Source organism: Dermacentor silvarum, chromosome 2 (genome assembly GCF_013339745.2).
Source record: "Dermacentor silvarum isolate Dsil-2018 chromosome 2, BIME_Dsil_1.4, whole genome shotgun sequence".
In the NCBI taxonomy this organism is placed as follows: domain Eukaryota; kingdom Metazoa; phylum Arthropoda; class Arachnida; order Ixodida; family Ixodidae; genus Dermacentor; species Dermacentor silvarum.
In genome coordinates this window covers 27,776,996-27,798,929 of record NC_051155.1, presented here as the reverse complement: position 1 = coordinate 27,798,929, position 21,934 = coordinate 27,776,996, and the positions used below count along the sequence as shown (strand labels likewise).

The window sequence follows — 21,934 nt, the reverse complement described above, 5'->3', positions numbered from 1 at the left end:
AGTGCAAAAACGCCCATGTCCCGTGCATTCGGGGCACCTTAAAGATCCCCTGGCGGTCAAAATTAATCCGGAGTCTCCCACTACGGCGTGCATCATAGTGAAATCATGCTTTTGGCATGCAAAACCACAAAATTCAATTCAAAAATTTTGTACGGCCACCGGTTGCACGGGCATCGGTAATCTTTTTTTTTAAATTGATGGACACAGGTGCAGTGACGTCTTCTTCAGGCGGCAGAAGCATGAATGGCACCAGCGTTTACGTTCACGCTGCAAGTGTGTACATTGAGGAAACTGCCTCGACTGCACGTTTCACGAAAAGCGAGTGCTGCTTGAAAACCTAATATTCAGACCAATGTCCCCCAGTAACAAAAAATATTAGGCCAAAGTCGACCGTAGTTCGACAACACTCCCATCACCGAACGGTGTTGCGCCTTATGCGAAAGCGGGACATAGCCCTAGCCGCACCAAATTCGGGTTGAGAGGGAACGGCCCAGCTTGAGAGCAGGGTAATGCCTAACCACCTGCAGCTCTTTTAATATAGCCCGGTGACATAGGGTGCTCGAGAGAAAGTCAAGATTTTGGGCTACTTGATTCCGCATGATGCGTTTGCAATTAAGACTCCAGTTGAAAGTGAGCGCTTGTCCTTGTCTTTTCTTCGGCTAAGGAAAACCCGCGGCACATCACTGATTGCAGAGCTCAGCCAGACATAATCGCCCTACAGGAAACCGGCTGCTCACCCACCCTTGCGGGCTACTCAGTCTATGAGGGGCAGGGGCAAAGTAGGGTCGCGACGCTGGTTGCCAAAGTGGTCACCGCAGTCAGACACGACATCGACGCAACGTACATTGACCACGTCTTTATTGAAATCATTACCCAAAAAAGAAGCCAAGAAAGCATCTTTCTCCTCAACATTTACAGCCCACCCAGCCATAGGAAAGCAATTCGGCTACCTGCTACGCAAGGCAGAACAAACAGCAGGCAAGAATGGTCACGTCATCCTGGGGGATTTTAATACCTGGCACAAAAGCTGGGGCTACGTAAGGAAACTCAAAAAGGCAGGGATCCAGCTAGAGAAGCGGACCGCAGAAGACGTCTCATCAGAGACCACACCCAACCCACGCGAGTGGGGAACAGTATCAACCGAGATTCATGCCCAGACTTGGCATTCGTCAGAGGGGCAAGGGATGCTCGATGGGAAAATGACGGGGAAACGCTCGGCAGCGGCCATTGTATTTTGCGCATTAAGATAGAAACCCTCCCGATCAGGAAAAGACTTGGCCAGGCTAGGCTCACCGACTGGGTAGCCTATAGAAAAACTAGGGCGGAGTCGGAAGACGCTGAGATCACAGACATTACGAGCTAGGTAGCAGGAATCAAGGCAGACTGCAAAAGGCTAACCCGAAAGTTAGCCCTCACCACCAACACACCCGAGGTGGATAAGCATCTGTTACACCTATGGGACGCCCGACGTGGGCTACTAAGAAGATGGAAACGGCAGAAGCACAACAGGAAACTCAGACTTAAGATCGTCGAGGTCACCAGACAACCCGAAGAGTATGCAACAGAACTCTCAGGGCGCAACTGGGACAAAAAATGCAACGAGCTACAGGGGACCCTAGGCTGGAAAAAGACATGGGCCCTGGGCGCTTATAGACCCAACCATGACCAAGTCCGAAGATCGTAAGACGACCCAATGGATCGCGCACTGATTCCAAGGCACAGATCGGGAAATGCCAGACAACATCAAGCAGCGCTATGTTGGGGATACAACGGACGTCAACTGCAACTTGGCCTACACGGGTGAAGTAAATCCCGCTCTAGATGAACCCATTACCACAGAAGAAGTCAGACACGCTGTGATGTCTACCACAAAGAACACCACGCCAGGGACGGATGGCATCACCAACGCCATGATAAGGAACCTGGACGAAAACTCGATCAAACGATTTACAGAATTCGTCATAAACACTGGGAACGGGGGACCATCCCGGACGACTGGAGACTCCCTGCCTGGAAAATATGCGACACATTTCACTAACGTCCTGCTTGGGAAAAGTATACTAGAGAATTGTGCTTCAGAGGTTGGAGACTCACGTGGAGCATAACGAGCTCCTGCCGCACACTATGTTTGGATTCAGAAAATGCCTCTCAACACAAGACATCCTCCTGCATATTAAGGAAGAGGTGCTTATTAACATGCCGAAATACGGAGAAAATATCGTGCTTGCGTTCGATCTTAAAGCGGCATTCGACAATGTAAGTCATAGCGTTGTGCTGGAGGGTCTGAGCAACATTGTTTGCGGGCACACAATACACAACTACGTCAAAGCTTTGCTCCGTAACAGAACCGCCACCATTGGTATAGGAGGCATCAGGACTGACACCTTCAACACGCCCCCAAAGGGAACACCGCAAGGTTCTGTGATATCCCCTATGCTTGTTAACATTGTTATGATCGGCTTAGCACGGAAGCTCGAAAAAAGTGAAGGACTCAGGCATGCCATCTACGCAGACGACGTCACAATCTGGGTGACCAGGGGATCCTTAGGAGAAAAACAAGACCTTCTGCAGCGTGCAGCTGATACAGTCCACGCATACACCGAACATTGCCGACTTGCATGCTCCCCGGAGAAATCCGAAGTGCTCAGAGTCTACGGAAGAGGATACAATCTGCAAAACTCCATAGACATCTACATAGGGGTGAAGAAGGTTCCGGAGGTATCCCTCCGGAACTGGTGTGAAATGGTGTGAAAGCCCTTGTCAAGCCTTGATGGCTTTTTGCTTTCACCCCACAGTATCACTGTTGTGACTGTTGTACTGTCTCATCTGATGCTGAAATAAACTGATTTGATTTGATTTGATTTGAGGTATCCCAAGTTAAGATGCTTGGCATGTGGATACAAAGCAACTGTCGTGTTGATCGCACGATCAGAGAGCTCGCAAACACCACAGCGCAGATCACGAGGATGATCGCAAGAATCTCAAACGGACGACGAGTTATGAAGGAAGAGGACACGTGTAGGCTAGTACAGGTCCTCGTGGTCAGTAGGATCGTATACAGTGTCCCCTATCAAACTCCGTTCGAGCAGGAAAAGGAACAATTAGAGGCAATCTTTAGGAAAGCTTATAAGCCACCAGGGCGAAGAGGCCACTACAGAAATACTTACGGACTGGCAAGAAGCGTGGAGAAGATACAGCACTGGACGCATATCTGCTGTGGCCATCCGCATACTCAAGACGAGAAAAATCACCTTCTCGAGATGCTTCATTACGTGGACACGAGGCCATCAGACTGTGACAGGGAACCAGCGTGCCGAAGCCAACGCCCGAGCATGCATACGCCAACCGGGGGGCGCACCACGACGGGGAACCGGACACAGTCACCAGACGCTATGGAGCAATTTTAGAAAGCCAAATAGCCCTAAGGAGGATCTACCCCCTCCCCACAAAGGCCTTAGTAGAGAGCAGTCGGTTGCCTGGAGACAACTGCAGACTAATACATACCCCAATCTGAGTTTGCTCAGAAAAATTTATCCGGCAACTTATGACAATAAATGCCTGCTATGCGGGGAACACGCGACGCTTTACCACGTTACATGGGCTTGCCAAAAACCAAAGGTAACGCCAGTGCACAAAACACCAACACCGGAGCAGTTGGAGGCTGCGCTATCCTGCTCGAAGCCTGAAGAACAGCTCAAGCTGATCGACAGAGCTCGCAAGATGGCAAAGGCCAAAGGGGCCCTGGACTGAGGGCTCCACCTACGCTGGGAAACCTCCTTTGTGAAAATAAAGTTTTTCATTCATTCACTCATTCTTTGGCTAACGTCCTAGTACAAAGTCGCGCTATTGTATATTTAATTATGAGAAACAATTCCATAGGTGGTGCTCTGTATGTCGAGGCGGCACCCTGAGAGGCACGGCAAAAAAATTGCTCGAAGAATTTTTCAATGGAAGCACTTTATACGAAAATGAATAGGAAGGCTTCAATTATAAAGACCCATTTAAATGGTGCCCAGCATGGAAGACAGGTTAGAATGCATCAATGGATTGGAGATGATTAAATATCTATTAGGGCTTATGCGAGGTAACCTTGCCCTCCTGCTCCCCTCCCCCTTACCCCACCTTTTGTTGCATAACTTTCTAATGTCTTTATAGGTATGTTAAAAATTTACAATTATGGGGTTTTACGTGCCAAAACCAGTTCTGATTATGAGGCACGCCGTAGTGGGGGACTCCGGAAATTTGGACCACCTGGGGTTCTTTAACGTGCACCTAAATCTAAGTACACGGGTGTTTTCGCATTTCGCCCCCATCGAAATGCGGCCGCCGTGGCCGGGATTCGATCCCGCGACCTCGTGCTCAGCAGCCCAACACCACAGCCACTGAGCAACCGCGGCGGGTTTATAGGTATGTTCTCTGCCATGATAAATTGCGGGTTGCAAATAGCGGCTGTCCTGTGTCTGTCTGTGTTTTTCTACCTCGTGCTAAGTACACGCAGCTATGAACCACCTCGCCCAGCAACACGTTGCTTGATGGGTATAGTGACGGAGATGCCCCGACAGAAGCGCACTCACATTACGTTCTCGCGGCGGAGTCAGCCCTTGGATGACACCGTGCTTGAAGCCATGGAATGTCTACGACGCGTGTGAGAACAAGGCCACCATAATAATACGCATGTCGCTGTGATTTGCCAGTAGTATCTTTGTTTTGTGAGTGTATTTTTGCTCACTCTTATCAGTGTCACTAATTTTCGTCCCTGTAACTTTGAGCGAACACAATGTTGCGGAAATGACACCAGCTCGATGAGAAGAGAACAATAAAAATTATGTGGCTGTTTGGTCTCGTATAAGCTGGATATCCACTGCAGGGGCAGGTAAAAAAAAATTCTGCATTTGATGCGGCAGAAGCACAATATGATTATGAAGCACTCTGTAGTCGGGGTTGCCTCAAAAATTTGGTCATCTGAGGTTTCTTTAGCGTTAGCAGTAGACGAGTGTCTTGACATTTCGTCTCCACCGACAGTAGGCTGCCGCGCCTGCGAGCTCATTAGCGCAACGCCATGAACACCGGGATACCGCGGTGCATACAGTGGTGGGTAAGAAATAGGGTTGCCAACGGTCCAGAATTAAGCGGGAGATTTCCACCTTTTGAGTAAGTGTCTCGAGTGTCGACTTGACCCACTAGGAACAACCAAATCTCCGGGTTTGGCTTTTTTTTCTGCTTAATAACAACCAACCAACCAGGTTTCCTTTTTTATAATGATGACAGCTCGGTTGCACATTGTCTTTTGTTGTAGCGTAATAAACATAAAGACGGTTTAGTTTTCGCCGTGGATTTAGTTCGGATCGTTCACAGTACCTTTATCTTTACTGGTAGCCGTGTTATCCAGGCACCTACAGCGCCTTTCTTGCTGTAAATCGCGACATGATAGGACTAAAAATATTGTGAAACTTCATTGCACGAAGAAAGTGGTGGCTCCTTCAAATGGATGATGATGATATTTGGTGTTTTGTGGCGCAAGGGCCAAATGTGGCCAAAGAGCGCCAAGACAATGAATGGTATGTTTGCCATGATCAGTGAGTTCCGATGACGGGATGCAATGTGGCTGTAAAGGGGCCTAAGAACAAATCGCGGTATAGAAGCGTAAAACATATATCGAATAGAATTATGGCAGTGACGTGTGGAATGATCTATGGGTAGTGAATGGATGAGAAATGGTCATGGTGCTTAGAGTATTAAGAGTATAAAAGTAGCACGACGCCTACCGGAAGCCTTTGTACACAAAGACCCGGAGGCACGTGCTTTCTTTAATAAAATACCGCAGCAGCGGCCTCTCCAGAGAGGCCGTGCTACAAGTCACCTGGATATATAACACGAAAGTTAGGTATATCCTTTAAAAACGCGATAACGGATTGGTATTTAAAAAGAGGTTCATTGCCCAAAAACATACATGGATGCAATGGTAGATTCTGCCGTAATGATAATGAAAAATGTCTTTTCCTCTGAGGCTCCAGTTCAGGGCATTGCAGGAGGACGTGAAGTACACTAAGTGGCTCGCCACATTTATCACAGACAGGCGGATCGCCACCGGACAATAAGTATGCGTGTGTACTGTATGTGTGTCCTATTCTGAGTCTACAAAGTGTAACTTGTGTGCGGCGTGTCTTCGATTCTGGTGGCCAATGAGCGAGTTGAGGCTTTATAGTGTGTAATTTGTTGCTCGTTTCTCTGTCCCACAGACGTTGCCAGTAGGCCCTGACCTTTTTCTTGAGAAAGGGTTTTAGGTCCATTACAGGGACAGCTATGGGTGAAGTGGCAGCGTCTGTGCGAACGGATGTGGCTAGCTTGTCGGCCAACTCATTCCCTTCGATCTCGCGGTGCCCTGGCACCCAGCAGAGCACAATTTGCTGCTTCGATACATACGCGGTGCAAATGGTGGAATAAAGAGCTACAATTACGGGGTTTCTGTGCCTACTTAGAGTTTTTAGACATTTCAATACGCTCAAAGAGTCAGTATAAATGACTGCCTTGGGTATGTCTAACTGTTTGATGTGTTTAACCGCCGCCAGGATGGCGTAGGCCTCCGCTGTAAAGATGGTTGTGTTTGGGTGTAGAGCTCCCGCAGCCGAAAAGGATGGACCGACCGCCGCGTAAGACACGCCAGCGAGCGACTTTGAAGCGTCAGTAAAATATTCTGGACAAGAGTACTTGTGCTGCAATTCAAGGAAGTGCATGCGGATATGTACGACCGGCGCATGCTTTGTAACCTCAATGAAGGACAGATCACAGTCAATCAGCTGCCACTGCCATGGCGGCAGCTGTACAGGAGGGGGCATGACATTGTGCTCGTGGAGCGACACATCCATTTCTTCGGCAAGACTTCTTACTCGCAGTGCGTAGGGCCTTCTCACGGAGGGGCGGTTCTGAAAGGTTTGGGCACTGGACAGATCATTTATGATTGTGTAGGTAGGGTGCGTATTGTTTGAGTTCACTTTTAGGAAATATGCAAAGGATAAGTACGTTCTCTGCAGATGGAGCGACCATTCATTTGATTCAGCGTACAGGCTTTCTACGGGGCTTGTTCTGAACGCACCCGTAGAAAGGCGGATACCCAGATGGTGGACAGGGTCCAACATCTTCAAGGCGCTCAGCGTCGCAGAGTGATATATAATGGAACCGTAGTCTATACGGGATCGGATGAGGCTCTTATAGAGATTCAATAGACATCTTGTGTCACTACCCCACGCAGTGCGAGACAACACTTTCAGGATGTTCATTGTTTTCATGCACTTGTTTTTTAGGTACTTTAGATGTGGGATAAATGTTAGCTTCGGGTCTAGAATTACGCCCAAGAATTTGTGTTCCGTTTTTACAGGTAGACCCTCACCCTGTATCTCGATGTTGGGATCAGGGTGCAGACCTCTCTTTCTGGAGAAGAGGACGCATGTGGACTTTTGTGGGTTAAGCCGAAACCCATTCTCGTCTGCCCACTTAGACAGTTTGTTCAGACCAAGCTGAACCTGCCGCTCACAGATTGCAAGGTTACATGACGTGAACCCTATCTGTACATCGTCGACATATACTGAATAAAATATGTTGCGTGGGATGTACAGACGCAGAGAGTTCATTTTCACGATAAAGAGGGTGCAACTAAGCACACCACCCTGTGGTACTCCAGTTTCCTGCACATATCGTCTTGATAAGGCGCTACCCACACGGACACGGAATCTGCGGTTGGACAGATAACTTTCAATGATATTCAGCATAATGCCACGTATTCCAAAGTGTGCGAGGTCTCTTAGTATTCCGAATCGCCAGGTGGTGTCGTATGCTTTTTCCATGTCGAGGAAAACAGACAGGAAGAATTGCTTGTGGACAAAAGCCTCACGAATCTGAGCCTCTAGGCGTATCAGATGGTCAGTGGTGGATCGGCCGTCGCGAAATCCACACTGGTATGGGTCAAGCAGCTTGTTTGATTCTAGGAAATGTATCAGACGGCGGTTTATCATCTTCTCGAAGACTTTGCAGATGCAGCTTGTTAGAGCTATGGGCCGATAACTCGATACGGACGATGGATCCTTGCCCTGCTTCAGGATAGGAATCACTATGGCCTCTTTCCAGGCAGAGGGGATCTTGCCAGAGGTCCATACACAGTTATACAGACAGAGAAGGGTTTTCTTCGTTTCGGAGGGCAGGTTCTTCAACATTTCGTATAGTATGCGGTCAGAGCCTGGGGCAGATTGGTTGCAGCAGGTGAGTGATGCATGCAGTTCTGCTAGAGAGAAAGGTAAGTTGTATGGCTCGTTCCCGGTGCTCTTTCGGTCTAGTTTTTGTTTTTCTATTGCTGTTTTGTATTTCATAAATGCTGGAGAATAGTGTGATGAACTGGACACATGTTAAAAATGTGCACCCAGATGGTTCGCTTGGTCCTCCAGGCTGTCTCCCTGCGTGTGTACCAGGGGAGGCGGATGTGTTTGTCGCCCTCTTACTCTATTGACCCTGTTCCAAACCTTGGCCTCATCCGTGTACGAATTGATGCTTGATAAGAATTTTTGCCAGCTGTCTCTTCTGGCTTGTCTGCGCGTTCTCCTACCTTGGGACTTTGTTTTCTTGAAATTGACGAGGTTTTCAGTAGTAGGAAAATCGCGAAGCTGCCTCCATGCTTTGTTCTGCTGCCTACGTGCGTTCCGGCATTGTTCATTCCACCACGGAACACGGCGTTTGCTAGAAAGTCCACTTGTTTGGGGAATACATTTAAAAGCTGCATCAATTATGAAATTAGTAAAATATTCGACGGCACCGTCAATTCCGACTGATGAAATGTCAGCCCACGAGAGCGTACTGGTAAGTTTTTGGAATTTCTCCCAGTCCGCTGCATCGACCTTCCACCGGGGAGCGTGTGGTGGAGATTCGTATTGTCTTGGTGTTCTCAGCAGTATGGGGAAATGGTCGCTCCCGTAAGGGTTGTTTATAACTTCCCATTCAAGTTCAGGAAATATGGATGGAGAAGCTATGCTGAGATCTATAGAAGAAAAAGTTTTGTTTGCAAGACAATAATATGTAGGTTCTTTTTTGTTTAGCAGACATGCACCGGATGAGAAAAGAAAGCCTTCAATTAGACGGCCTCGAGCATCGGTGCGAGAGTCGCCCCACAGTCCGCTGTGTGCATTCAGATCCCCAAGAACAAGATAAGGTTCTGGTAATTCGTCTATTAGGGACTGGAATTCATGTTTGTGTAAGCGGTAATGTGGGGGTATGTAAAGCGAGCAAATGGTGACGAGTTTGTTTAAGAGAACAAGTCGAACTGCCACTGCTTCGAGGGGCGTTTGCAGCGGTAAACGTTGACACGCTATGCTTTTCTGAATTATAATGGCAACACCGCCTGAAGATGCAAGAGCATCATCGCGGTCTTTACGAAACGTAACATACTGTCGAAGAAAGTTTGCATGTTCCGATTTTAAGTGAGTTTCCTGTACACACAGCACTTTTGGATTGTGTTCGTGGAGAATTTCTTGCACATCATCGAGGTTCCTAAGAATGCCTCGGACGTTCCACTGTATGATTTGTATATCCATACTGAAAGTAAAATTGGTGCTGTGTGTACAAAAAGGAAGTGTTGCCTTAGATTACAGAACCTTTTCCAGGCCCTGTAACGCGGGATTTGTCCTTTCTGAAGCGGTCGAGCGAACCTCGCCGCTCCTTAGGCGCTTGGTGCGCCGTCAGGATGGGTGTGGTGTCCATTGCCTCTTGTGAGGCGCCGGACACGCGCTCTTGCGAGCGAGAAGTTTCACGAGAAAGTCTCGCCGCGAAGGACGAGACATTTGCGCCCATCATCCCGGAGGTCGATGGGGTTGCCTTTGGGCCTGAGCTGCGCCGGCTGTTGCCTGCGCCAGCAGGGGCCCGTGAGGGTGAGGCAGCCTTGACTGCACCCACCGTGGGAGCTGCTGGCGGGCCTGCAGGTTCGTTACGCGTAGCGCAGGCTGCTACCGAGGGCTGTTGTGGTGCCGGCAACCCTAGGGTAACCGGGCCTGTTTGCTGGTTGGGTGGAGTAGACTTCGCTACTTCCACCCTAGGGGCAGGAGCCACAAGCGACAGCTCGCTGCGCGCAGGCTGGGCAGGTGGCAATAGCCGCTGCGACGCTGCCCCTTGACGCGCCGCATCAGCGTAAGTGGTCGTGTGGAATGGTGAGCACCTTTTGCGTGCTTCCTTAAACGATATGTTTTCACGGACTTTGAGAGTGATGATTTCTTTTTCTTTTTTCCAGTTCGGACAAGACCGGGAGTAAGCTGGATGCTCACCATCACAGTTTACACAGTGAGGTGTCGCTTCACAGTTGTCTGAGGCATGACCTTGGGTTCCACATTTCGCACATGTCAATCTGCCACGGCAGCTCTGCGAGCCGTGGCCAAATCTTTGACATTGGAAGCATCTTCTGGGATTAGGAATGTATGGTCTGACAGCTATCTTAGTGTATCCGGTTTCTATTGTTTGTGGCAGATCGCAAGTGGCAAAGGTCAGGATCAGGTGTTTTGTAGGAATTTCTTTATTGTCTCGTCGGATAATGATACGCTGTACGTTGGTTACATTTTGCTCTTTCCAGCCCTCCAATAATTCGGTTTCGGACAAGTCAATGAGATCTGCATCAGAAATTACTCCGCGTGCTGTATTCATAGAACGGTGAGGTGAAACGGTAACAGGAATGTCTCCAAATGCCACAAGCTTGTTGAGTTTATTGTGCTGCTCTTTATCACGGATCTCAAGGAGGAGGTCCCCGCTCGCCATTTTGGTGACTTTGTAACCTGGGCCAAGGGCGTCCGTCAAGCCTTTTGCGACTAGAAAAGGGGATACGGTTCTTGCTGGTTTTTCGGTTTTCTCACTGTGAACTACTTGGTAACGGGGGAAAATTTCTCTTGGTCTGAATAAGCTTAATAGTTCTTCGGTGCGTCCCCTCTTGTGAGGGTGACGATCAAGTAAACGGGGAAATGCAGGCGTTCCCATACTGGTTTGGTTTATTTTGGCGGCAATGGCGGCCACCCACCACGGAGCCCAACTAGGGGACGCTGCAGCACTTAACGCGTAAGGCTGCAGGCGCCAACCGTACATTGCCACTATAACCTAATATATTATACCCAAGGGAGGGCACATACACAAGGTTAACCCAAGCCGCCTGTGAAAATTAGGAAGGGACGGAAGAGAAGAGATGATAGGAGAGTAAAAGAAAGGAGATAGGAAAGCAAAAGGTTGGAGAGGGGGACAGGAAAAGGCGACCACCGGTTTTCCCCGGGTGGGTCAGTCCGGGGGTGCCGTCTACGTGAAGCAGAGGCCAAAGAGGTGTGTTGCCTCCGCCGAGGGGCCGTAAAGGTCCAAACACCCGGCATCGGCTCAACCCCCAGGATCCCCTTTTCCCCGGACACGGCTAAGCCGCGCACGGCTACACGCGGGAGGGTCCAACCCTCATGTGCTCGGGTACGTGGTGTCGCAACGCACCAAACGCCTGCTTACGCAGACGCCCCTGCGGGGTCCTTCAAAGAGTGGCAGGGACGGTCGTCGTAGTAGGTAACTCCTTCCTATACCCACTACGCCTGAACCACACTATATCAAAAACTGCTGAGTTAGCGAAGCCAACATGGCACTGTTATGATCGGCTTGGAACTCTGCATCTCAGTTGCGGGAAACCAAACCCGCGCACGTCCCCGTGTCGGGGAAATTATCTTCATCCCCAAGAGGCGGTTATGATCTTCCTGGAAACTGTACCTCTCAAATGTGGGAAACCAACCCGAGCGCCTTTCCCGTGACGAGATAATTTCCTTCATCCCCGAGAAAGCGTCACACATCTACGACCTGAGCAGACGAAAAAGGCGAGCTACCAAAGGAGAGGACCCTAGGGGGAGGAGGTCGTCAACTTGACCACCCGACAGAGGACTGACACTTCCACAAGTTCCCCGAAGGAAGCATCGGCTACCACAAGACCACGAGGGGTTATTTAAGGCCGTCCTGGCCCCCATGTTAAGGGAACCGCTCGAGACTCGGATAGAGTCAAAACCATGTACCAATGAAGTGAATATAATCTTTTCTAATTTTTTCATCATCACGATGCCCGCCTTCATCGCCGTCTCCTGATTCCTGCGGTGGCGACCCACCTCACCCGGTCGAGATTATATCAGTACATGTTGAAGAATGAAAACACATGTGTGCAACGTTTACTTCGCCATTTCTCCTCAACTCATCTGTTCTCCTCAGCTGCGGTATTGTTGTTCCCCAGTGAATAGGCGCCACCCGCTCTGGGGAATCGGCAGTCGATTACAATGCCTTGCGCATTAAATTTGCTTTTTTGTCCTTCGCGCGGTGCCCTGTGTAAATAACTCCTCGAGGCTGGTGGAGTCTGACAAGAGAAAAGGAGGAAAAGGAGAAGGAAAGACCGGGAGGTTAGCCACGGCAATAATGGCTGGCTGGTTCCCTTCTGCCACGGAAAGACGTTAAAGAGAACTAAAGGTCATACAAGTAGAGACTAAATAGAATATGTACAGGGAAAAATGGTGGTCATATAAAGGCGATGGAGCGCGTTAGACTCTTTGACACAGTTCACATTTTGTCAAGTAGCGGACTGTTTACTAATTGTGCAAGCCGAGAAAAGGGACAACACACAAGGAGATACATGAAGAAAGTTCAAACGCAGACTACCAAGGTGTATATTGTAACCTAAGGCGTTATAAGATATACTGCATGGTCAAGAGCCATTGCGCAAGTGCGTACGGTGACAATACATACTAGCATCCGCCCCGTCCCCCCTCCCACACACCCACACAGAATTGATCAAAAGGCAATATATAATCCAGGAAGAAACTGCAATAGTGTGCTAAATTGGGCTGGTTAGTGCATGGAGAAGGGAATACATCTACGACAAACACATCTATGTGACTGTCATCTTAATTTATGTCCCGCCTTTTGCGCTTTTCGATTACCGTAACCCAGAAAGAGCATTTCCACGCTAATCAACGATCTGGTCGTGTAAATGGCACAGACGCTACCTCTTTTCTTAGTGTAATATATTCTCGTGCGCATGCGTTACTGCTCCTTCCAATTATCTTGAGCGAATGAAACCATGGTTCACACATGCAGCTAGGTGCTATCGTTTTGTGCTGCGCTGTTAGTAAACAGTCGTTAAAATGAACAAACTAGTACCTCAATACTCCGCAATCGCAGCAACGCGTTTGCAGCTTTATGTGATGAGTCCTGTCTGAACCAGTGTCCCAGGATTCTCTTCTCTGACAAAGATGCCGGAGAGTGAGAAAAAGGCGGTAACGGGATTAGTAAGGATATTCTTTTATCTTTGTCTAGGAAATTAATCTTTCTTGCACTATCCTTTCGCTGAATATGAATAGCGTTATTGTCAGTACAACGCCACCTCGACCCACTCAGATTCATAATCACACCTATGTGGCCTCACTTCAACCACGGCCGCCAGATGTGTTTTGATAGAGCGTGTGTTTTGACTCGCACTCACTCGGACCATCTGGTGTTCACTGATGCTATATACTTCGAACTTTATATTTTCCTTTTATCTAAGATAGTGAGTAAGCATCTCTACAAAAAGTAAATGTTTTTTATTTGTATACAATAGATCGAATATTGCGTGAGAAATCTCGCTGATACAGATACGGAACTCCCCATAAATTCCTCAAAGGTGGGGAGGCCGCAGACCTCCAAAAAGTTCAAACAAACGTTTATCCAAATTTATTAGAGCTAAACAAATTTAATCCGACGGTCTACCTGGATATTTGTCCGCGGTGGGGCGATAGACCAACATTATACTACATCTTGTGGGGGTGGACTAAAAAAAATGGCAAGTGCCAATGGCAGCATCCACCCGCCATTGGCACTTGCGTTCCACTAGAAACACAAACTTGTAACCAATAATTGAGAAACGCTTCAATACAGCGTCGGCATTAACTCACTACTAAAGACAGGGGCCGCACGTTTCAGCTTCGCTGGTTAACCATCTGTTCGCAGTGCTTGGGCGGTGTTTTTTTAAAGAGTAGATAACACCTTAAGCAAAAGCAAATCAAAATTGTGTGGTGAAGTGAGCCGGTTGCATCATTTCCTGCAAATGCTAGCATCTTTTCAAGTTCGGATGGTTCTAGCTGTACATCCACAACTATAAATAAAGTGTGCAGGTGTATCACAAGGCATAGGTCGGGATGCAGATGCTTATTGCTTCATTCCATGGTGTGATTTAATGGCATGAGTGTGCAGACTTCCCAAAATTCTACTCAGCCTAGCTCACGCGAACTCAAGCTCTGCCAAAATTATATTCAGCCCAGCTTGCTCCGACAGATATTCCCCAAAATTCTACTCAGCCGAGCTCGCTCTGGCTCATATTCACCTAAGTTCTGCTCAGCCGAGCTTGCTCTGACTCACAATCACCAAATTTATACTCAGCCATGGCTCACACAAACTCAGCCTCACGGGTCGGTCCAAGTCTTAGTGAGCTGACGTTTGAGTTCACCGAACTATGTATATATTATACGGTATTAAAGTTGTGACCTGTGCGGTGCATTAGCAAACACTGTGTAGGAGTCGTTGTCGCATCGGATGTAAATAAAGAGGATTGCACACATTGCCGTTGATTTTATATATTTTAATTGGCCGTTGCGTGAAAGCTTCGACTCATGACTATTCCAACAACTGCATTGGATCAGCATCATATTTTCTGCGATGATAGCTATCTTGGCCATTATTCGGTGGCCAAATTTTGTACATTTCAACAAAAAGTTTAATAAATTACTGTAGTGCAACATATAAGAATAAACATATCACTGCAAGTACCACAATTAAGAAGATGATACAAGCACATGCGCTTAATAAGATGCACACGAATGCTAAATACATGTACATGCAGAATCAGTCGGCCGCCATTTATTGCACAGAAAAAAATACAGGCCAACACTGCAATGAGACCACGCATGATCATGCTGCTTGCCGGGTCCACGGGCTATAGGAGAAGCATACGTGGAACCTAGGAGACACCTCGAGGTGGCAGCTACGGAAGCTGTTGCATTCTGCTGCCGGCCTCTGAACCACTTAAGTGTGTTGAGTCGGTACTTGTACTTAGGCACACTTTTTATTGTGTAGCTCAAAATTTCCATGTGGTCTCCTCAAAAATTTTGCAATGTTTAGATTCTAAGACTTGCAAAGTTAGACAGCCTTATTTCAATAGTGTTCATGAAGAAAGCTCACATAAAAGCTTAGAGATACTGTCAATGCTGAACACTTTCCCTCAGCACAATATGTAGTATGCTAATGACATTCAAGCCACTATTCAACAGCAAAAAAGAAAGGATTCAGATTCACTTTTTAGACCATTGGGTAATGCAGGCAGGTATAAAATTTTGCGAATACAATATTTAGATAGTACCTTGACGTTTTCCTTGCACTCTATTATTTTTTTGTAGAATATACTAGTTTGAAATTAGCATGCTCTATCATTGGTCTAATACAGGTAAACCAGAAGACTAGCTTAACAGATTGGGATGCTTGTTTTAGTTTCCAATAAAGGAACCATAACAACTGCTCCAATTCCATAGAATTTTGGTAACCTAGGGTTTTCAGCCCCACTTTCAGGATAATGTGCTGAAGCAGATAGAGGCACGCTCATGTCAACAAGGTTGGCCGATAGTTACGATTGCGTTCCTACTTTACGCTTTCCACTACAAATACAAAATTCTAGCACTCTATTTTGTTAATAAATATACAAATGTAAACCTGACAACGTATTTAACGTTTGCAGAGTGGATATACGCCGCCGCGCTACGTACTCAAGCATATTGATTTAAGCTTCTTGATACAGATTCGCAGTATACTAACAGTGCGATACACAGGACGACAAAGTAGACGACGCCCCTGTCTGTTAGAATGCTGTGATGCTACCTACACAAGTGACTGCAGCTCCTAAAAAATTGTGGTGTCGGCTTTTACACCTTCCGAAATATTCAGAGATAACTTTTGTAGATAATTATAGCACACGCGCAGCGATGGACGAGCCAGGCGAGCGCTAAGATTTAAGTTCGCAACACAAATTCCATCGCACGTTCAGTAATCACACACAGATGATTTGCGGCTCCTATAAGGGGCAGACGTGAGCTTTTGGGTTTGTGCTTGCTGCTAAGTTTGGTGCAAGAATAGGGCTAGAAGCAGGAATGGCTTATGCACAATTACGAGCAATATACACACATCCTTTCTTCAGAAGCTGACGCTAAGCTCGGGTAGCGCGAAGGGATCTCTACGCTGACATGAAGACTTCGCTGCAGCCAAATTGTGAATACTGCATATGCGATGGGGGGGGGTAGCTATATGGGCTTGTTGATAGGTCCTCCTGTAATTTGTTGTAGCGCAGGCAGAACCACACGGACACAGAGGGCAAACGAGATAGCACACAGCGCTGAGCGACCAGCTGAGAACAGCGTTTTTTATTTATTTTTACATACTGCAGCCCCGTCAGGTCTATGACAGGAGTGGGGCTGTTGTACTTACTATACTATACAGTTGTACTTGAGAGTGGCTTGTTGGGCTAGTTGGTACATTTTTATACTAGGAGAATGCCAGCAAACTTGATAGTAGAAAAAATCGAGAAGCAGACATAAACAAAGTGACAGGAAAGTGGCTGGATTAACAACTCAAACAACAACAACAACTCAAACAGTTGTTAATCCAGCCACCTTCCTGTCACTTTGTTTATGTCTGCTTCTCGATTTTTTTCTACTTTCAAGTTTGCTGGCATTCTCCTAGTATACAGTTGTACAGGATACAAAAAAGCCCAGATATAAGCAGCATGAGAGTGAAAAACCTAAACCAGCAATAGGAAATAGATCAACAACATTCAAGTTTAAGCAAGAAATCGTCCAACGGAAGAGAACGAATGGCGCCCGGCAGCGAGTTCCAATATTCAATGGTTGAAGGGAAAAAAAACTATATTTAACGCATCATTTCGTGACCGATAGACTGCAACATGATGGTGATACCTCCTAGGTGAGGAACGTTCCGGAAATTGTATGTATGTACTATGTACTAAGGGAAGAAGAGTTCGATGAGTTAATGAGTGCAAGAGCATTAGGGATTCTATGTTGCGACGGACGCAGAGACGACTGACGCTGAGAGTAATTAAATTTAACTCTGAAAGTTTAGAAGATAGAGAACAGTTTGCCTATTCCATGGCGCCAAGATCAACTCCTGGCCGTCCGGAGAGCTCACGACATCGGGAAAGCCTTTGGCCTACCGGTGCCTACGTGGGCGGAGCCACCGACTTAGCCTGGGGGCTTTTGCCCTCGGGCCCTAGTTTCTCTGGACCAAAATAAAGTTCTTACCATGCCGTGCCATGCCATGTCGCCTCACACTGAACTTCAGGAAACGATATTGCGCACTCCATAACAAATTTAGACGTCGAAGCGTTTTTAAAGTACGTAGGACGCCTATTATTCGCTCCTATTAAAGACTGATCAATAATGTTGTAACGCACAAGTTATTTCATTCCATGTTAAAAATTATGCGGCGTATGCAACAAAATCTGGCAGCAAGCAACACTGGGCGTCGCACCAATCGCATTGTTAAAATCGCAATCGTGTGAAATGAGCCCCCTAAAAATCGCATTCCGACGCGTGCGAGTGCACCGCTTATTTTCGCTCCACTCGCAGCATGTGAAACAGCCTTGAGGCGCACTGGCGCGAGCTATCACGCGCCGGCACGCGTACGTGCAGTTTGGCCAACTGCAACGCAATTTTGGATCGCGTAAATTGTTCCCGTTTCAGATAATTTAACCTCTTTGCAAAAATTTACGCATGAAGTGCGAGTGGGTGCGTCACAAAACGCTCGCAAAAATGGATGTTTTTCATAGAGAAAAAAAAAACAAAAAAACGAAACGCTGCCATTACCACTCACCGGAAGTGACGTACTATGCTGACTGTAGAGAACCAGCGAGGGTCGTCTGCTTCCCTTGCTTGTATGCCGTTCCCGTTTCTTAGCGAACAGGTTCCGCACGTCCGCTAGCCACAGAGTTGTATACTCTGCTAGCTGCTTCGTGCACTGTGCCAACGCCGTTGCGCGCCCGCGATGTTATTTTAATGCGAGGTACTCACAGAGTCAAACCGGTTTTCCGCATCTCATTGTGTACGTTCAATGAGCATAGCCTCGATGTGTTCTGTCTCCGTCCGGAGAAGAAAAGCGCATTGGGGTGGCTAAGCTAAAGGTGCGGGGATATATTCCGCCGTAACGCGGATGTGATTCACGCGCGGCGCAGTTACACTACGTGGAGAAAATTCGACGCTCTACAGTCTGCTGGCGGCGCGGGAACAGTAGCTGGAGCATATCCTATCCCAGGACGCAGCCGCTGGAGCAGAGTGCATCGCACGCTAGCTTGGCTCACCAGAAGCATGCTGGCCTACTTACAGTTCACTGATGCGCGCGTGTTGAGTTTGCACCTTCGACAAACAACAAAACGCTCGCTCGCCGCGCACTTGTGCACTTGTACTGCAGCAACAACTGGTCACCGCACTGATGCGGCTGACGTTAAAAGTTTAAAGCGCAGGGTAAATTATAGCGACTTTAGCGCCTCCGGCATGACGTTTCCGACTTCACCTGGCACACTGGAAACGCCGGACTCGTCGAGCGACCATACAACTACCGCCATCTGTAGTAAATTATGATAAGTAGCTGAGGCCGCTGAGGCTCGGCACGGCCACTTCGCCCACTTCGCGCTGGCGGCATCGCATTGCTACATGGCTTGCCGCCGCGTCTACACGATGGCCGCTGCGTCGTGTTCTCCTTGGTGACAACACAGCATGCGGCTCCTGGTGACAGTGTTTCGGGCGTTGTGTCAGAAAGATTGTCGTTCGCTGTGGCGTACGTACCAACTGTTTCTCGAGTGGAGGGGACAACCGCAAATGATCTGATCTCTCTCTCTCTCTCGATATATATATATATATATATATATATATATATATATATATATATGCTGTCGTTCGCAGTGGCGTACGTACCAACTGTTTCTAGAGTGGAGGGGAAAACCGCAAATGATCTGATCTCTCTCTCTCTCTCTCTCTCTCTCTCTCTCTATATATATATATATATATATATATATATATATATATATATATATATGTAGGGTGATCTATATATCATGCACCAACGCTTAACAATATGCAAATGCCACGTAGCTGGACAGAACCAAGGTAATGTTGCGTGCAGTCGCTTGGAGATACTAAGATTATTTTTTTATTTCGTCTGATTACATATCTAATCCTAATTAAATATTTAATTAATGAACTTCTCAATTATAATAGTCAGATGAAAAGTATAAATGAGAAAATTGTAGAGCAACAAGAAAAATTCACCAGCCGAAAGCATGCGGCTTTCCCCTGTCGAGAAAAGGGGGGTAAGCAAAGGTTGTCGTGCGTGTATCTGACCTTCGTCAGGATAACGTAAAGTTCACATGTCACGGTAATAAAACATAAACGTTTATAAAATGAATGCATCGAGGGCAGGAAACGCACAACGCACCGGAAGCAAAAGATGCACGAAAAGGAAACAAGAGTAGAAAGAAAGGGTACGAAAAGTACCACAAAAGGGAACGAAAAGTACTAGGAAAGGGAAAGTAGTAGGTCTAGTACAAACACAACCTTCGCTTACCCCCATTTTCTCGACAGGGGAAGGGCTGATGATTTCTTTGTTTCTCTCTCTCTCACTCTATCTCTATCTTTCTCTCTCTCTTCATCTCTTTCTTTCTCGCTCTTTCTTTCTGTTTCCATCTTTCTCTTTCTTTCTTTCTCTCTTTCTTTCGCTCTCTCTCTCTCTCTTTTTGTCCCTGGTGTGTGCCATTGAGTTTGGACCCTTTCTGCACTATCACCAGGATCGGCCCACGTTTCAGCGTGACACCAGCACCACCGCCGAAACTTGTGAGCCTATAAAGCTAAGCTCCCGATATAGCTTTCTGTTGCTCAATACGTGCTACATAAAAGTGTTTTTCCGAACGTGAAAGACGCCCGCGAATACACACAACATTGCCGCGCGACTGGCCGGCCGCTCGAGGCACTACTTTGTTCGTAAAACAAATTCCGCGTTGTTCCTAAAACACATTCATAAAGCTCTGGATCGCTTGCATGCGTAATTGACATCAAATGTCATAATCAGTCTATGTCTTTAAAGTTTACCTACACATTGCCGATAACGCACCCTCTATTTTCGCCAAACATAAACAAAGTGTTTTGTTTAGTTAACAGAGAACATCGCTGAAACCTAGTAGGCAAGTCTTATGACGCATGAAAATAGGAGGAAAAATATGACGGCTGAGTAATTATTTGCAACGTTTCTAACTGGACCAGGAACGTAAAAATATTGTCGTTCAATGCACTTACCGTGACCCCTTCCCCTTTCCACGAAATATAAACGTGTTGTAACATGCAACTATGTCGGGACACAGCTTATAGCTGTCATATCACATGCTGTAACATTAAATGAGCATTTTTTACAAAGGCTGTGTTTGATCCAACTGTATTTAACTTCGCACAGGTAGTTTCCACAGCGTGCCACCATTTTCGCTACAGTTGGTATTGGTGGCTTTTACAGATCTGTCAAGGCAGCGGGCTCAATTGTTCCCCACTCGTTAGACACACTCATAACACTGTAGAGTGCTTGCATACGTAATTTATTACTAAAGCCGCAATTACCCATCTATTTTGAACTTTACTTGCTCATCACACATTATCTTGTCCTTACAGTCCCCAAACATAACGATGCTGTTTCCTTTACTTCAGTGAATACACCAGGTGAACCTAATATATCACACATGACATGAAAAGTAAGAGGGAAAAAAGTGAGGATTTTAGAATAATTATTCGTAGTGCTTCTAAATAAGCCATAAACGTGAAACAACGTGATACATTGTACCTAAAATGATGTCTATTCCTTCAAAGTATAAAATATCTGAAACGCAGAGTTCTCATGGGACATCGGGAAGCCTAGCTAAAAACAGCAGCGTGATACTTTCGAATGCTTGCCTACACTGTTTTAAAGCTGTATTTGACCAACACGCCTTTACCATCGCTCATAAACTTGGCGTATTGTTCCCCCTACGCTGACGCCAAGAGCCAGTCGGCTTATATACTCACAGACTCGCAAGACGCCTGCCGCCTCTTCCTTCGGGGAGTTCTACCGGCCGGGGTCCTTCGCATACTAGGACCAAGCCTCCAAATGGACCACGGGATAACCTGGTGTCCCGCGCACACCGGAGTGGAAGGCAACGATCGGGCGGATCGTCTGGCTCGAGGTATAACAGGCCGAGCCGCGATACATACCGCTCGAACGGACGCCTTTCCGACACCCGGCAGCACACCGAGAGACATACATGAGGCACAACGACTAGGAAGACGATCCAAAGCTCCACCTCACCCCAAGCTCAACAGGCGACAGGCGAGGGACTGGCGCCGAATACAGACAAACACCTCCCACACTTACATAGACTGCACAAAATATTTCCCAACAAACACAGCGACAGATGTCCATGGTGCGACTCCGTCCCGACACTAGAACACATCACTTATCAATGCACGCAGCGTCCGGCAGACGCCGCGTCGCCGCTACTTAACGATACACTAAACAATTGGTCGTGGAAGGCGCGACTTTCCGAACTGGACTTGGGAAGCCAATTGGCGACCCTTGACCACGCCCGGCGCGCCGCAATAGCCAGTGGGGCCCTGGAAGAGGGGCTCCACCCACAGTGACCAAGCACGATCTTTATTTAAATAAAGTTGTTTCTCTCTCTCTCTCCCTACGTTCGCCAAATTTGACCTCAGTCGCAGTTGTAATTATGCCAGCACGACCGTCTAACTTTTACACCGCTCGTAAAACAGACTAATAACGCTATTGACTTGTATACGTATTCTATTGG

At 47.2% G+C, this 21,934-nt stretch overlaps 1 protein-coding gene across 2 annotated transcripts in view; it reads right to left on the bottom strand.

Annotated features, from left to right (window-relative positions):
• The window catches only part of LOC119441379 (solute carrier family 52, riboflavin transporter, member 3-B), a 91,558-nt gene that overhangs the window by 27,191 nt on the left and 42,433 nt on the right, over positions 1-21,934 (bottom strand). Inside the window, exon 1 of one of the 2 annotated variants that reach the window (XM_049661219.1) lies at positions 17,932-18,601. The exons of the other annotated variant lie outside the window; for it this stretch is intronic. The gene's annotated coding sequence lies outside the window, so the exon portion shown is untranslated. Of the gene's footprint in view, positions 1-17,931; positions 18,602-21,934 lie in introns of those variants that run through there. 2 annotated transcript variants of the gene reach the window in all.